Raw genomic sequence first — 18,391 nt, forward strand, 5'->3', positions numbered from 1 at the left:
ATATCGGTCCCGATATTGCTAGTGTGGGTACCCGCCCCCATCTGTTGCGCGACACGGGCATATCGCTGCCCGTGCCGCACAACATCGCCCACAGCCGTCACACATACTTACCTGTCCGGCGACGTCGCTGTGACGGGCGAACCGCCTCCTTTCTAAGGGGGCGGTCTATGCGGCGTCACAGCGACGTCACTGAAACGCCGCCCAATCGCAGCGGAGGGGCGGAGATGAGCGGGACGTAACATCCCGCCCACCTCCTTCCTTCCGCATAGCGGCCGGGAGGCAGGTAGGGAGAGTTTCCTCGCTCCTGCGGCGTCACACGCAGCGATGTGTGCTGCCGCAGGAACGACGAACAACCTCGTTACTGCTGAAGTAACGATAATTGGGAATGGACCCCCGTGTCGCCGATTAGCGATTTTGCACTGTTTTGCAATGATGCAAAATCGCTAATCGATGTCACACGCAACGGCATCGCTAATGCGGCCGGATGTGCGTCACGAATTCCGTGACCCCAACGACTCCGCATTAGCGATGTCGTAGCGTGTAAAGCCCGTTTTAGGCTCTGCAAAGGGAATCTGTGCAAGATAAGACTCTAAATGACGAACCTTAGCATCAAGATGAGCAACACGCTCACCCTATTCATCCATGCTAGAAAAAGATCTTCCACGGAACCCAAAGAAAAAAAGGAAAAAATACTCAAAAAAAAAATAAATTTCCAGACTTTTTTTTTTTTTCCTTCTTAAAGGGGTTATCCGGCTTCTTTGACTTTTTTTTTTTTATTTCCCTATTGGGCTACATTGGGGCAGGTAAGTAGATAGAGAGCACTTACCTGCCCTGCTATCAGCCCCTCTCCCCCGGCTCAGAGCGGTCATGTGACCGCTCCTGCCGCGATTTTGCTGCTTCCGGTCATTTCATGTCAACATGGGCAGGGCCATGTTGACATGCAAATGTGGAACAGCATGTCGCCTCCCTGCTGGGCTGTACAGTGCGATGAGCCCCGCCCCCTTCCCTGCACCCTCCCACACATTCCCCCACACCTCTTTTACTCTCCAGTAACCTCCCCCTGCACTGCTGTGGGGTCCGTGACCTGGGGGAGGGGCCTGGCAGCGGCTGCCGTGGTGTCAGCGCCAGCACCGGGCCCCCTGCTCAGGATCACACATTCAAATGTACCGGCATCACAGATCACCGATGCCGGTACATTTGAAAGTGCTGATGAGAAGCAGCGCAGCGCTGCTTCTCATCACTGTCCCTCTCGCTGTCTGTGCTCTATTCAGCACAGCGGTGACGTCACTACTGTGCTGATATGTCCAGAGCACAGATAGCGCGTGAACGTGCAGGAGCGGCGGGGACCGAGGACGGGTGAGTATGTATTCCACATGTGTTCCCTATGGGGGGGGGCGTGTGCAGAGCCATATGTGTGCGTGTGCAGAGCCATATGTGTGTGTGCGTGTGCAGAGCCATATGTGTGTGTGTGCGTGTGCAGAGCCATATGGGTGTGTGTGCAGAGCCATATGTGTGTGTGTGCGGTGCAGAGCCATATGTGTGCGTGTGCGGTGCAGAGCCATATGTGTGTGTGTGCAGAGCCATATGTGTGTGTGTGCGGTGCAGAGCCATATGTGTGCATGTGCGGTGCAGAGCCATATGTGTGCGTGTGCGGTGCAGAGCCATATGTGTGCGGTGCAGTGCCATATGTGCGCATGTGTGGTACAGAGCCATATGTGTGCGTGTGCGGTGCAGAGCCATATGTGTGCGTGTGCAGAGCCATATGTGTGTGGTGCAGAGGCATATGTGTGCATGTGCGGTGCAGAGCCATATGTGTGCGGTGCAGAGCCATATGTGTGCGTGTGCAGAGCCATATGTGTGCGGTGCAGAGCCATATGTGTGCGTGTGCGGTACAGAGCCATATGTGTGCGTGTGCGGTGCAGAGCCATATGTGTGCGTGTGCAGAGCCATATGTGTGCGGTGCAGAGCCATATGTGTGCGTGTGCGGTGCAGAGCCATATGTGTGCATGTGCGGTGCAGAGCCATATGTGTGCGTGTGCGGTACAGAGCCATATGTGTGCATTGCAGAGCCATATGTGTGTGTGTGCAGAGCCATATGTGTGTGGTGCAGAGCCATATGTGTGCATGTGCGGTGCAGAGCCATATGTGTGCGGTGCAGAGCCATATGTGTGTGTGTGAGGAGCCATATGTGTGTGGTGCAGAGCCATATGTGTGCATGTGCGGTGCAGAGCCATATGTGTGCGTGTGCGGTGCAGAGCCATATGTGTGCGTGTGCGGTGCAGAGCCATATGTGTGCATGTGCGGTGCAGAGTCATATGTGTGCGGTGCAGAGCCATATGTGTGCATGTGCGGTACAGAGCCATATGTGTGCGTGTGCGGTGCAGAGCCATATGTGTGCATGTGCGGTACAGAGCCATGTGTGTGCGTGTGCGGTACAGAGCCATATGTGTGCGGTGCAGAGCCATATGTGTGCGGTGCAGAGCCATATGTGTGCGTGTGCGGTGCAGAGCCCGATGTGGGGCTGTTATTTGCAATGCTGTAGTGATACCAGGTCAGGTGCTGGGGAAGAATACTGACAGGGAATATATGTGCAGGGGGCGGGAAGGGGGTGGGGCTGGACACTGGGGTGGGTGGTGCCAGCTCTGACTGAGGTTTTGCACAGGAAGTGGTCATGTTGTTGGATCTGAATGTAAACAAGAGCTGCAGAGAATAAAGGGATAATTCAAGAGGAACAAAAGTTAGAAAACAAACAATAACAATGTAGGTGTGATTTATATGACAATACAGCACAGATAAACTCAAACATTTTTGTTAAGCTAATGTCGGACAACTCCTTTAAGGCTAGGTTCACACACTGCGTTTTTTTGACGCTGCGTTTTTGTGCGTTTTTTTGCGGCAAAAAACGCACAAAAACGCACCCGTGGCAAAAAAACGCACGCGTTTTGCCGCGATTTGGTGCGTTTTGCTGTGTTTTTGCTCACTGCGTCTTTATGCGTTTTTTATCAGTGAACAAAAAAAAAAGGTCTGATGTCATTTCCTTCTTCAATGTGTTCTTTATTCTCCACTAGTGTATGCAGAAGAGCAGACAGCTGCAGAACTACAAGGCTCAGCATACTCCATCCAATAGTGTATGCAGGAGAGCAGACAGCAACTGCAGAACTACAAGGCTCAGCATGCTCCATCCAGGACTGTATGCTTGAGGGAGAGTCAGGGGGAGCAGACCTACAAGGCTCAGCATCCTCCATCCAATAGTGTATGCAGGAGAGCAGACAGCAGCTGTTGAACTACAAGGCTCAGCATCCTCCATCCAATAGTGCATGCAGGAGAGCAGACAGCAGCTGTCGAACTACAAGGCTCAGCATCCTCCTTCCAGGACTGTATGCAGGATTTCTTTGCCCCCCCCAAACAAAAAAAATGACGTAGGCTTCGCCATATTTATGTATGCTAGCCAGGTACAGCAGGCAGGTACGGGCTGCCCCCAACCCCCAGCTGCCTATTTGTACCCGGCTGGGAACCAAAAATATAGGGAAGCCCTTTTCTTATTAATTATTTCATGAATTTCATGAAATAATTAAAAAAAAAAAATGACGTGAGCTTCGCCCAATTTTTGAGTCCAGCCGGGTACAACTAGGCAGCTGGGGATTGGAATCCACAGTGCAGGGTGCCCATGCTTTCTGGGCACCCCCGCTGTGAATTGCAGTCTCGCAGCCACCCCAGAAAATGGCGCTTTCATAGAAGTGCCATCTTCTGGCGCTGTATCCAACTCTTCCAGCTGCCCTGATGCTGGGTGGCTCGCTGGGTAATATTGGGGTTAGGGCTAGCTATTTAGCTGGCCCTAAGCCCGAAATTCATGGTGTCACGCCAATATTAGACATGGCCACCATCAATTTCTAGTAAAGATAAAAAAAACACAACACACAGAAAAATATTTTTATTAGAAATAAAACACAACACAATTAGTGACTCCATCTTTATTGAAATAAAGAGCCCCCCTCCGCAGTAATCCTGGGTCAAGGGTCCCGCGCCGTCCAATCCGGATCCAATATCATCTGATCGGTTTGCTGGAAGGCAAAGCGATTAGATGATGTGTCAGGTTCTAGGGGCTGAAGCACATCACACATCAGCTGATTGTATAAAAGCCGATTATACAATCAGATGATGCATCGGTGCAAAAAAAAAAATACTCACTTATGTGCTGATTACCGACAGCTCCTGGACCGATTTGAGGAGACTGATCCCGTCCGATCGCTGCAGCAGCTGCCGGTAATCAGGGATGAAGTCTCCTGACGCATCCGCTGATAGCTTAAACCGGCCGGGCGCCCGCGTCACCGCGATACCTACGATCACCTGATGCGTCAGGTGACTGCATCAGGTGATCCATCGCCAGGTCCTGCATCTATCGGAGGTTTCCCAGCCGTCTGCGCACACACCCGGAGCGGCGATACCGTGAGAGGAGATGGGAGCGGGCATGGCACCGGGAGTCTGCAGACAGGTGAGTATGACTTTTTTTTTCTACTGTTCACTTTTGTTTTCGCAGCCGCTTCCACCTCCCGCCCAGACATGGTGCCGCACGGCAGCATACATGCACAGGACGGGAGGTGGAAGCGGCGGTGACGGTACCGGGAGGATTCACGCTTCTGTGTTTACTGACAGAAGGAATCCTCTTCCTGTACTTGTCACTTTACTACCCACCTCCTGCGTTTATAGCTGCGTTTTTGGTCTTAGAAACGCACCAAAACGCACGAAAACGCAGCTATTTGTGTTTCTCATTGCGTCTTTCAACATCCCATTGCACTCAATGGATGAAAAGCGCAGTGAAAAACGCGGGAATAATTGACATGCTGCGTTTTTGTGGCACCACAAAAACGCAGCTGAAAAAAAACGCTGTGTGCAGACAGCAAAAATGAAAACTCATAGACTTTGCTGGGGAAGCAAAGTCATGCAGTTTTCTGAGCAAAAACGCACCCGAAAACTGCGCAAAAACGCACTGTGTGAACTTACCCTAAGAGTACCCTTTAAATTGTATGCCGGTTATACTGTTATGTTCTGGAACCATGGAAGATCACAATAGATCATTGGCAAAAGGTGACCAGAGCATTGGCAACTAATCTGGCCGCCATCCCCTTACTAACCACCAACACTAGAAGTAGCTGAGGGGTGAACTAACATCCTATGCACCGCGAACCCAGCCGGAGAACTAGCTATCCTAAAGGAAGGAAGGATGAATAACTCTCTGCCTCATAAATAGACCGCAAAAAGTATAGCAAGCCCCCCACATTCAAAAACTACGGTGATATATTAAAATACAATACACAGATGGATGGTAGGATCAGCAAAGGTGAGACCCCACTGACTAAATAGGAAAGGATAGGAAAGGGGCTGATGGTGGCCAGAGAAAAACCCTACAAAAACCGAAATACCTGATAGTACAAAAAGGTCCTCAGATCGCACGATCTGCACTCAATTCTATATCAGGTGCTCTTGTCAAACAAATGAACAGAAAACAGAAACAATTACAAATTCAAGAAGCAACAAACACATGGACTTATAGGAGCAAAACTCCAAACATAGCTGCAGGGAGCTTCCCAGCAAAAGCAACAGAGAGGGAAGATTCCTGCATGCAAATTATCTGAAAACAGCCACAATAACTGACAACCCAGATAAGAACAAAATAACAAAAACAACAACAGCACTTATCTGGGGTAGATGTGGTCAGAAGCAAGATGAAAAGGCTGGAGAGCTACATAACAATGATAACTGGCTAAGACTGCCAGGAGGCCAGGGTTTAACACTAGAAGTCCCAGAAATTTAGAGCTCCCCCTGAAGTCCCAAAAGAGGGTCAAATTAAACTGAATAAACTGAATAGAACTAACTAGAAACTAAATGGCTAAACTCAATGGAAAACAACAACCTCCTGTGGTGCGACAGTAATGGCCTTAATTACATAACAAAAGACGGTGATTATACGATGTTAGCTAAAATCCTTCAGGTCATTCGACCTGTCTCTGGGTTCCAAAGGTAGAAATGTTAAATGACCCCTCTCTGGGACTTCTAGTGTCAAATAGGCAGAGAGTTAGCAATGGAAATGCCCATTGCTCCAGCACACCTGGTCTCCGTCCAAACAATTCCTGGCCACAAGAGGGAGCCTCACAGCAGCAAAAGTATAACTGACATTCACAACAGGATCCTGGAAGTGCTGCTCATCCCACGAGTCGGCGGCCCGATCACGCGCGCCGCGGTGAAATGATATCATACAATCAAGAGGAGATAATGGACACAATAAACAAATGCATACCGCATCATATTAATATGAGTAAGAAATTTACAACATATAAAAACACTCAAAGTGGTGTTATTTCATTTCTTCCGCATTTTTTCTTTTTTTCTCCTGTAGCTGCCAGAATCTCCAGTGATGATATAGGAAGCCAATAATGATAATAAATTCTATCTGTAGAACCAGAAGAATACATGTAAATAACAGGATAAAATATATAAAAAAAAGGCTAAAAACAAATAAATGTAGTGATTTAAAAATAGAAAAAAAACAAAAAAATTACGAGGGCGTTGGGGTTAGTGACCATGTGCAGTGCTGGCTCCGCTACATCGACAACATTTTGTTTCTTTGTCGTGGCACAGTGCAGCAACTCGAGGACTTCATGTGGCAGTTGAATTGTAACCGATACAAGTTGACGTATAATATGACTAAAACCAATATTTACTTCTTGAACGTGAACATACAAGTGGATACTCATAGTGTCATCCAAACAGATGTCCATAGGAAAAAAACATTGGCCAATTCTCTGCTGCATGCATCCTCTGCCCATGACCCGTCGTGCATCCATGCCATCCCCACGGGGCAGTTTTTGAGAATGAAGAGGATTTTCTCCACCAATGAGACATTTGCGGCACAGGCGGTTGACCTTAACCCCTTAACGACCCATGACGTACTGGGTACGTCATGGATCGTGTGCCGGTAAGCCCCGCCCCCTGCCGCCGGCAGGCGGCCGCGATCCGCGCACATATCAGCTGTTATCAACAGCTGACATGTGTGCCTGCTAGCCACGGGTGGAATCGCTACCACCCGCGGCCATTAACCCCTTACATTTCGCTGCCAAAATCTGGCAGCGATATGTATATGGGCGCCGCTATGACAGTCACTTACCCCGCCCCCACCGGAAGTCACGTGACATGATCACGTGACTTTCGGTGGTTGCCATGGTAGCACAGGGTCATGTGATGACGCCTGTAGCTAACATGACTCACTTCCTCTCAATGCCGGAATACAGCCGGCATTGAAAGTAAAGCAGCAAATCTGCAGTTCTCAGCTCTGTAGCTGAGATCTGCAGATAGTGCAGAGCGATCGGATTGCTGATTGCTATAGCCCCCTAGGGGGACTAGTAAAATAAAAAAAAAAGTTTTAAAAAATTAAAAAAAAATTAAAAAAACCTAAAAGTTCAAATCACCCCCTTTCACCCCATTGAAAATTAAAGGGTTAAAAAAATACAAAATACACACATATTTGGTATCGCCACGTTCAGAAATGCCCAATCTATCAAAATATAAAATCAATTAATCTGATCAGTAAATTGCGTAGCGGCAAAAAAATTCCAAACGCCAAAATTACGTTTTTTGGTCACCGCAAATTTTGCGCAAAATGCAATAACAGGCTATCAAAACGTAGCATCTGCGCAAAAATGGTACTGTTAAAAACATCAGGTCGAGACACAAAAAATAAGCCATCACTGAGCCTCAGATCCTGAAAAATGAGAACACTACGGGTTTTGGAAAATGGCGCAAAACGTGCGCCACATTTTTTGGACACGCTTGTGAATTTTTTTTAACCCCTTAGATAGAAGTAAACCTATACATGTTTGGTGTCTACAAACTCGCACTGACCTGAGGCATCACATAGATATCTCAGTTTTACCATATAAAGAACACAGTGAATAAAATATCCCAAAAACTATTGTATGATCACACTTTTTTTGCAATTTTTCCGCACTTGGAATTTTTTTGCCGTTTTCCAGTACAATATATGGTAAAACTTATGATTTCATTTAAAAGTACAACTCGTCCCGCAAAAAACAAGCTTTCATATGGCAAGATTGATGGAAAAATAAAAAAGTTATGCCTCTCGGAAGAAGGGGAGCAAACAACAAAAACGCAAAAAAGGAAAGTGCCCGGGGGCTGAAGGGGTTAAACAGCGTTTCAGAGATAGGGGATATGCAAGGGCAAGGGATACACCGCATGACCAACTACTCAGATATGTGCTGAGGCCAGAAAAATCATGCCTGAATTACGTTTCATCGGCACATAAAATTGTAAGTGGGAGGCCATGCGAACTATCCTGAAAAAGCATTGGCCTATCTTAAAAACAGATTCTATCTTGGCATCTGTGCTGTCAGATGCCCCTCTCATGAACTCCAGAAGATCCAAGAACCTCAAAGATCTTTTGGTACACAGTCATTATGTACCTAGGACAGTTAATCCATTTGGGTCTCGGGGACCTACTCTGGGCTGCTATCCATGCGGCCACTGTGTAGCCTGTAAAAATATCTCCCGGCGCACCACATTTCTATCTAGTGGCGGTAAAGTCTTTAACATTAGACAATAGATATTGTGTGCCACTACATAAGTAGTATACTCTGCTAGATGTCCGTGCTGCCTCATTTATGTGGGTCTTACCTCACTGGAACTCTACATTAGAGTGAGGGGGCATGTTAGGGACATAGAGGCTGCTAAAACCATGGATGACATCAATTTACTTAAGACACTCCCCCAACACTTCAAGCTCCATCATAATTCATGTACCAAGGGCTTGATGTTTCGGGGGATTGATGTCATTCATGGTGGTGTCAGGGGGGGTGATCTTAAGAAGAGACTGGCACAATGCGAGTCCAAGTGGATCGCTACCCTTGACACCCTTGTCCCTAAAGGACTTAATGAATCATTGAGTTTCTCCTCTTTTTTTATATGAGGCTCCTGCCGCTCCGTAGTAATTCTTTATTATATTTTTTTGTTTCTATTTTTAAATCACTACATTTATTTGTTTTTAGTCTTTTTTTATATATTTGTTTTCCTGTTATTTACATTTATTCTCCTGGTTCTACAGATAGAATTTATTATCATCATTATTGGCTTCCTATATCATCATTGGAGGTTCTGGCAGCTACAGGAGAAAAAAAGAAAAAATGCGGAAGAAATGAAATAACACCACTTTGAGTGTATGATGCAGTATGCATTTGTTTATTGTGTCCATTATATCCTCTTGAGTGTATGATGTCATTTCACCGTGGCGCGCGTGTTCGGACTGCCGACCCGTGGTATGAGCAGCATTTCCAGGATCCCCAGTGGGCGTATGTGCATGCGTGGCTTCCCTGGTGACACGTCCTGGATGCTGCGCATGCGCCACTGCGCCTTGGATCCATGGCCTGCTTTTTCCTCCTGCTCGGTGGCTCGCGCATGCACCACACACGGCCGGATATGACTGCTGTGGAATAAACCAATTATGGGAACTATATAATCTCGTCCAGCAGTCAGTCCCGACATCCCCCTGATGAAGCTGATTGATTTCTTTGGCGCTTTATGGTAAGAAATTTGTGAAACGTACGTTGGGGGTCTGTCTTACTGGGGGGGTGACATTTGGCTCTATGCCTCTTTTTCCCAGGTTTGGTTAAGTATATACCAGTATTGGTACTATCCTGAAATTCCTTTCCACTATTTGAGATATGCACTTGCACTTTACTAAAGGAAATTTAGAGGCATATTTAATTATCCATTAATATTTATTCATCTTTTATACTCCCCCCGTCCCATTACCCCCTTGTAGCCATGACCATGAATCTTACATGTTCACTGTCCTATTGCTATACTTATGTCTGTTTGTTCATTGTAAATGAAAATTGATGAAAATACTTTTTATTCAACATAATAAATAAAAAATATATTGCATGATATACTCCCTGTTCTCCTGTTATGCATTATCCCTTAGATCTATTGATATAGGATGTTAGGGATTTATTGAAGATGGTCCCATTGGGAATGGACCAGACAAATGCAGTGGATGTTGTCTATATAGATTTTTTTCACAGTGCCACACAAAAGGATGGCACATAAAATTAGAATAATGGGAATAGGGAAAAATATGTGTAACTGGGTTAAGAACTGGCTCAGTGATGATAAACAAAGGGTGGTTATAAATGGAACACACTCAGACTGGGTCACAATTAACAGTGGGGTATCAGAGGGGTCAATAGTGGGCCCTCTTCTTTTTAACATATTTATTAATGACCTTGTATGGGGGTATAGAGAGTAGAAGTTCAATATTTGCAGAATAAACTAAACTCTGCAGAGTAATCAATACAAAAGAGAATAACTTAATATTACAGAAGGATTTATGTAAGCTGGAGGCTTGGGCTGAGAAATGGCGATTGAATGTGAGGTTTTCTGACTTTTTGCCTTGTTTTGTCATTTTACTTTAATCTGTCTTTTCTTCATTGGCCATCTTGCTCCCTGTTCTGTTGCCCTCACCTTTGCCTTCAGTCAATATGGATTCCTCAGTTTCTATGTTCCCGCCCTGTTCCCTGCCAATTACCTGCTTAAGCCATCTCAGCTGATGGACCAGTGCTTCTGAATCCTGTTTGCAGTCTGCCTGTAACCTGATCTCCTGAAGTCTTTGGAAGAACTACTTTTCTGCCATCCTCTGTTTTGGAACCCTGGAACTCGTGTCCACACAGGAACCTTTCTGCTCTGCCATGGACATTTACAAGTACAGTAAGAGAGACTGAATTATACTTTGACACTTCTACTGAATTTTGAGGATCCATTCCTGCTTAATTTGTTCCCAGCCTCTGCACCCTGCAACTGTTTAACCCTTCATCTTTTGTGCACTTACTTGTATGAAGTAATACAAGAACAGTTTAGCAAACCTGTGTCTCTGTGTTTCCCTTGTATCCTTGCCCTAGACTCTATACAAACAGTATTTAACACCTTACAAGATTCAGAAGCCAAGAATAGAGTCTGCAGGGTCTGGGAATATGGGAGCCCGTATTAGCAATCTGTGTGAAGTGACAGACACAATTCTTACTGAGATACAGGCTTTAAAGGCCAGCATTGCAAGTGTGCAGGATCGTAATGAACACAATCTTCAGGTTTTTGGACAAACCATTCATGATTTACGGACCCGGATTGAGACCCTAGAGGGGCTACTCCAAGCACCATCTTCACCCCCGGTTTCTGGAATCCCCAAGTTGCCACCATTCCACTTTGGCGGTGAACGGGAAAAATTCAGGGGATTTATTAACCAATGCAAACTGTTTTTTGCTGCTCATGCATCACAGTTCCTCAGTGAGCGATTGAGAGTGCTAACAATAATCATGCTGCTCACCAACCAGGCTCTTGCATGGGCTAATCAACTGATTGAGACTGATGATGATTGTTTGAATAATCTGAATAATTCATTTCAGCCATGGGTCAGGTGTTTGATAACCCGAACCGAGGTGCTACAGCAGAAGCAGCCATGTTGACCTTGTGTCAAGGTAAACGTTCTGTAGCAGAGTATGCCTTGGAGTTCAGAAGATGGGCCCTCAACACCACTTTGGATAGCTCTGCCAAGAAGTCTGTCTTCCGGAAAGGATTGTCTTCTGTGATTAAGGACGAACTTGCTTGTGCAGATCCTCCCTCTGCCTTGGGAGATTTCATCAATTTCTGCATTTGGATCGATGTCCGTCTTACTAAGCGCAGACAGGAGAGAGTATCTGAAAATTATCGTATTAACAATTTCCTTCCTTCTTCTCCAGTTAAGGAGTCTCTTGGTAGGAGAACTCAAGACCCTGAACCTGAACCCATGCAGGTGGACTCTCTACAGAGACGGGCCACACAAGGAACATCGACTGAAGGAAAATTTATGTTTCTATTGCGGTAAGTCAGGACATTTCCTTACAAACTGCCCCAGCCGATCCCGTAAGACTACCGCAGCTGTCGTACACTGTGAATGCTGTGAAAGGAGATCTGTAATATCTGAATCACGAGCTCCAGAGAGATCAGCAGCTATAGACATTGATTATTCGGACTTGAACTCAGTTATTTCTGACTCAGATTCCCACATCAATGGTGCAGTTTTTCAGGTTTCCTCATCAGTGTCTCAGCCGAGTTGTAAGAAGAACAATTCTCATATTTCTCTCCATCAAGCTCTGGGTTAACACAGTCAGGGTGTCTAGCTCTGCTATGATTGATTCCGGAGCAAGCGGCAATTTTATGGACATTTCCTTTGCCCAGAAACATGGGATACGTTCTGTGAAGAAGACTACTTCTGTACAGATGGAGACTGTGGATGGTTCACTGTTAACCTCTGGACCAGTGGATCAGGAGACAGAGCCCCTGAAGGTTCTCTTGGGTAACAATCATCAAGAGAGACTGTCTTTTATACTCATCTCTTCTCCCCATTTTCCCATCATCCTAGGATTGCCATGGCTGCAGGCTCAGAACCCTACAATAAACTGGGAAACCAAGGAGCTTCATTTTCCAGAGAAGCAGAAGCAGATAAGTCCTGGGGTTTCAGTCTGTTCAGCCCCTAAGATACCCACACCAGTCTCCGAGCTACCAGCAATATACTGTGAGAATGCGGATGTGTGTGATAAGCGGAACGCTGACCAGTTCCCCCCCCCCACCGTCCCTATGACTGTCCAATTGAACTTTTACCTGGTGCTGAGATACCCTTTGGCAAAATTTACCCCCCTGGCTGGACCAGAGTTGAAAGCTTTGAAGGACTATATAGATGAAAATTTAGCCAAGGGCTTCATTCGCCACTCTTCATCTCCTGAAGGCGCACCCATCTTTTTTGTGAAAAAGAAGAAGGCTCTCTTAGGCCCTGCATAGACTATCGGGAGTTCAATAAGGTCACAATCAGAAACCGCTACCCACTGCCTTCGATCCCTGAATTATTAGAAAGAGTTCGGCATGCAAAGATATTTTCTAAATTGGATCTCCGTGGGGCCTATAATTTGGTCCGCATTAGACCTGGGGATGAATGGAAGACTGCATTCAGGTCACGCTATAGACATTTTGAATATCTAGTTATGCCGCTTTGCCTGTATAACGCCCCAGCTACCTTTCAACATCTAGTTAATGATATTTTCAGAGATCTCTTGGATACATTTGTGGTGATTTATCTAGACGATATTTTAATTTTTTCTGACTCCACAGATGAACATCATAGACATGTGAGGATGGTATTGGAGCGCCTTCGACAGAACCATCTTTATATCAAACTGGAAAAGTGTGAATTCCATCGGACCGAGATTCAATTTTTGGGGTACGTAATGTCTTCACAGGGAATAAGCATGGATGAAAGCAAGACTCAAGCCATCAAAGACTGGCCAGCTCCCAAGAATGTAAATGAGGTTCAGCGCTTCATCGGGTTTGCCAATTTCTATCGGCGTTTCATCAGGAACTTTTGTGAGGTAGTGTCACCTATCACACAACTTACCCGTAAGAAGTCTACTTTCACCTGGACGCCTCAAGCCCAAGAAGCGTTTTCCCTTTTGAAGAATAAATTCACCTCAGCGCCTATCTTAGTGCATCCTAACCCTGAACTTGTCTTCATAGTAGAGGTGGATGCCTCGGACTGCGCCATCGGTGCCATACTCTCACAGAGGACAGGTGAGAATAATGTTTTACATCCCTGTGCTTTCTTTTCCCAGCGATTGTCTTCAGCGGAAAGAAACTATGACGTGGGAAATAGAGAATTGCTGGCCATTATTGCTGCCTTCAAGGGATGGAGACATCTTCTTCAGTGAGCAGCACAGCAGATAATTGTCCTGACTGATCACCGCAATCTGGAATTTATCAGGTCGGCCAAATGCTTGGCTCCTCGCCAGGCTCGTTGGAGCCTTTTCTTAAATCAATTTAGTTTTGTAGTCTCCTATAGGCCTGGGTTCCGCAATGGGAAGGCTAATGCACTGTCTAGGATCTTCTCGACTGACACCGTTCCATTCATGCCTCCTAAGCCAATTCTTCCCGATTCCAGATTCCTGGGAGTGATTCATAATCAAGATTTACTCAATGACATCAAGGAGGCATATCATTCAGATTCCTTGCTAGCAAATCCATCTGATGAAGTAAGTCTGGTCTTCAAAAATGGTGTGTGGTTTCAAGGACAACGTATGTACATACCTGAGGCAGTCAGATTGAGAGTTCTGCAATTCGTTCATGATTCAAAAATAGCTGGACACAGAGGAATTCTAAAGACTCAAGGTCCTTTCTCGTTTCTTTTGGTGGCCCACTTACAGAAGAGACGTTCAAAATTACGTTACTTCATGTGAAGTCTGTGCGAGATTCAAGACTCCACGTTCTTCACCTACAGGTCTATTACAGCCCCTACCTATTCCATCCCGTCCATGGGGTTCCATTGCAAAGGACTTTATTGTAAAATTGCCACCCTCCCAAGGGAAGAACACTATTTTGGTGGTGGTGGACCGTTTAACTCAAGCAGCTCATTTTATGGGTGCAATTCACTTCAAAGTTCTGGCAGAATTTTTGTAAGGCATTAGACATCAAAGTTAATCTTTCTTCTGCCTTTCACCCCCAGACAAATAGACAAACTGTGGGGAGATAAGGTATGCACACCAGTGACTATGTAAGGGGAATACATGAAATAGCAGAAACTGCTGTGTGAATACTGACTTGAAAAATCCAATAGCTATATGCGAGAGTGAAAATGTGAAAAATGGAATCTGCATTGCTGCCATGAACATATGAATCAAGAGAAATTTAGCTACTGAATTGATCAATGCAATAGAGCCCCAACACTACGCCAAAGTATTTCTCTACGTTGAGCCCCAACGTAGAGAAATACTTTGGCGTAGTGTTGGGGCTCTATTGCATTGATCAATTCAGTAGCTAAATGTCTCTTGATTCATATGTTCATGGCAGCAATGCAGATTCCATTTTTCACATTTTCACTCTTGCATATAGCTATTGGATTTTTCAAGTCAGTATTCACACAGCAGTTTCTGCTATTTCATGTATTCCCCTTACATAGTCACTGGTGTGCATACCTTATCTCCCCATAGTGATGTTTTTTTAGGTTTTTGCACCCAGTTTGGACTTAGAATGGTGTTCCAAACGTTATTCCTATTTATTAAATAGACAAACTGAGCGGACCAACCAGACCTTGGAACAGTATCTCCGCTGTTTCATCTTCCATCTACAAGATGACTGGGTGGATCTACTCCCACTGGCTGAGTTTTCATATAACAACTCTCAGAGCGCCTCCACTAAACAGTCTCCTTTTTATGCTAATCTGGGCTATCACCCTAATATTCTTCCTCGCCTTCCCATAGATTCGCCTTTACCAGCTGTGGCCGACAGAATCTCTTCGCTACAGCGTAATCTTGATCTTCTAAAGGAGAACCTGGGATCGGCTCGGGAGGTATAAGAAAGCAGCTGATAAGTTTTTACGGTACAGTTTTTATACCGTACGTACCAGAATCGCGGACATATACGCAGATCCATTAAAATCAGTGATTTCTCACGGAGCGTGTGTCCATGCGGCGCACCGGCGTGTCCGTGTGTTCCGCACAGAGACATGTCTGGTTTTCTCCAGCAGCACTGATGTCACATGGACCACCCATTGATGTGATCTGTGTGACACATACTGGAGAAAACATGTGCCTGTGAAATTAAATGATTTTCTATAGTCCACTGACTCCAGCGCTGCTGTTTCTGCCTCTGCTGTCTGTTACTTTAAACCCGGCTACGGTAATTATTTTCATGAATATTAACTGCACCGCGACCCATAAGTAAAAGACAGCGGGGCCGGAGACCGCAGAGTGTGAGACATCAGCACCACGGATAGCAGGAGCGTGGACAGTCATGCCTGATCTCCAAGTGTTACGGTATCATGGATACGGTAGCAGACGATGATCACATGTGGCAAAATCACTGCACACGGAGGGCCATATGCGTCTTTAACACGTCAGTGAAAAACGTCTGTTTTTGACTGACAAAAAGAACTTGGCACTCAACTCTGGATGCAAAGAAGGTGAATTTTTATTCCTAAACACTGAATAGCACAAACGTTTTGGTCATTAACAGACCTTCCTCAGTGTGCAGAGGTGATTCAGTGAGAATTATCCTACGGTAGAAGAGGTTGGTGCTTATCTTAACCTTACGGTGTCCACCGCTGAAGTGAGCCGTCTGTTACTGACCAATACATTTGTGCTATTCAGTGTTAGGGAATAAAAATTCACCTTCTTTGCATCCAGATTAGAGAGCCATGTTCTTTTTGTCATTGCTTATGGGATTGGATCCTATACGGTACTTGTGCACCAGCTATAGAAGTGCCATGTGTTCCATTTCTTTGTTGTTTTTGATTGACATGTGAAAGAGGCCTTAGGGTTGTCTGCTTTTCTGCTGAAGGGTCTAAAGTACAAGAAATAAACATTGTTGGTATATTTTTAACCCTAGACATGAGTGCAAAAAGAAAGAGCTATTCCGTCGAGTACAAGAAAGGAATCGTGGAGGACTCTCAGGGCAAAAATCTTACTGCTTTCTGCAAAGAGAAGATGCTGAATATCCGATTGGTCCAAAAATGGCGAGCAGATTACGGTAACCTCAGTCAACAAGTGGACAACGGAAATGCTAAAAAGCGCAAGTGTGGATCAGGTCGGCAACCATTATTTTCCGAGCTGGAAGACCTGATCTGTGAATGGGTTATTGACAGGAGAGCAAAGACTTTGGTTGTGAATAGGGCTCAGATTAAAGAATTTGCCCTTGCAATGGCACCACATTTCGAAATAGCCCCCGAAGAATTCAAAGCATCACAACACTGGCTGGATAGCTTCCTTCAGCGAAGTGAACTGTCTTTAAGAAGATCCACAACACTGTTTAGGCTGGAAGATGCTGAAATTATTAAACGTGCATTTGCATTCAAGTCCTTTATTGATAACATTGACTTCTCTAAATACAATCTTTCCAACATGATTGCTATGGATGAAACGGCAGTGTTTATGGGCCAAGCATCTCAAACAACAATTGAACAGCGGGGTGCCTCCTCAGTGTACATTCCCTCCCCTGCTTACGAAAGTGCACGTGTTACCTACATATTGGCAATTCGTCTGGATGGCACTAAAGTCCCACCTTTATTAATTTCTAAGGGCAAGAAGGATAAAATTGAACGTATTTCAGGCATATTTATTCTTGAAACTGAAAAAGTCTGGGCCACGCACGCAATTATAAGGAAGTGGGTCGACTTAATGCTGCCACTTGTTATGCGAGAGAGCCAAAGAGGTCTGCTAGTCTGGGATGCAGCCAGCACACACCGCGCTAAAGATATGAAAAAATTTCTTCATGACAGAAACGTAGATCAAATAATGATTCCTGCAGGAATGACGGCCTACCTCCAGACTCTGGATATTGCAGTAAACAAGCCATTCAAGGATAATTTGCGCATGGAAATCAATGACTACATTGAAAACAGAATGGAGAGAAATCAGCGTGGAAACTTTGTGAAGCCTAAACTGCAAGAGGTTGTGACTTGGGTGAAAAAATCATGGGAGAAAATCACGGACAGTTGCATTGCAAATGCACTACAAGCAGGCTACCTGGACAAGAGGAGCTCATTTAAGGACAGTGCTATTGCCAAACATGAGAGATTTGGGCCAATGATTCTAAAAGAAATGGAGTCACACCAAACAATTGAAAGTTTGGATTGTTATGATGATGTTCCAGAAGATGATGACATGACTGTCACTGAATAAATCTTGCATTCTTTTGTTAAATATTGTGATCAATAAATGTACCATAGATTGTTGTACATGGCAGTAAAAAATTCTTGATAGGATTCACTGTTTATCTGGTTATGCTGGTTTGTGATAACTACTGTACAGCATATAATAAATGTTCATTTTTTTTGTTCATCAATTACTGAATTTTTCTTCATGGAAAAATAAGACATCCCCTGAAAATAAGACATAGTGCATTTTTGGGACCAAAAATTAATATAAGACACTGTCTTATTTTCGGGGAAACGGTATAATCACAGACATTCTTTACTATATTAGCAGTGGAGCTATGGCTCTCTGCCACATAATATTGTAATGGCTGATTGATTACTAAAATTTTAGAGAGGCCTGGATGACTTTCTTAAAAAATAAAATGTTACTGTGTATGTGCACTAGATTCTGTGATTCCATGTTGATCCAGGCTGATACTCTGATGTGGAGTCTGGAAGGAATTGTTACCCTAATGTGGAGCTTTGTGTCTACCCCCTGGGTTTTTGCCCTCCTCTGAAGCAACATGTTAGACAATGGGTTGAACTTGATAGACTAACGTCTAAGGCTGGTTTCACACTACGTTTATCTAACATCCGTCCTTAACGTTATTTTAGCGG

This window comes from Anomaloglossus baeobatrachus, chromosome 2 (genome assembly GCF_048569485.1).
Source record: "Anomaloglossus baeobatrachus isolate aAnoBae1 chromosome 2, aAnoBae1.hap1, whole genome shotgun sequence".
In the NCBI taxonomy this organism is placed as follows: Eukaryota; Metazoa; Chordata; class Amphibia; order Anura; family Aromobatidae; genus Anomaloglossus; species Anomaloglossus baeobatrachus.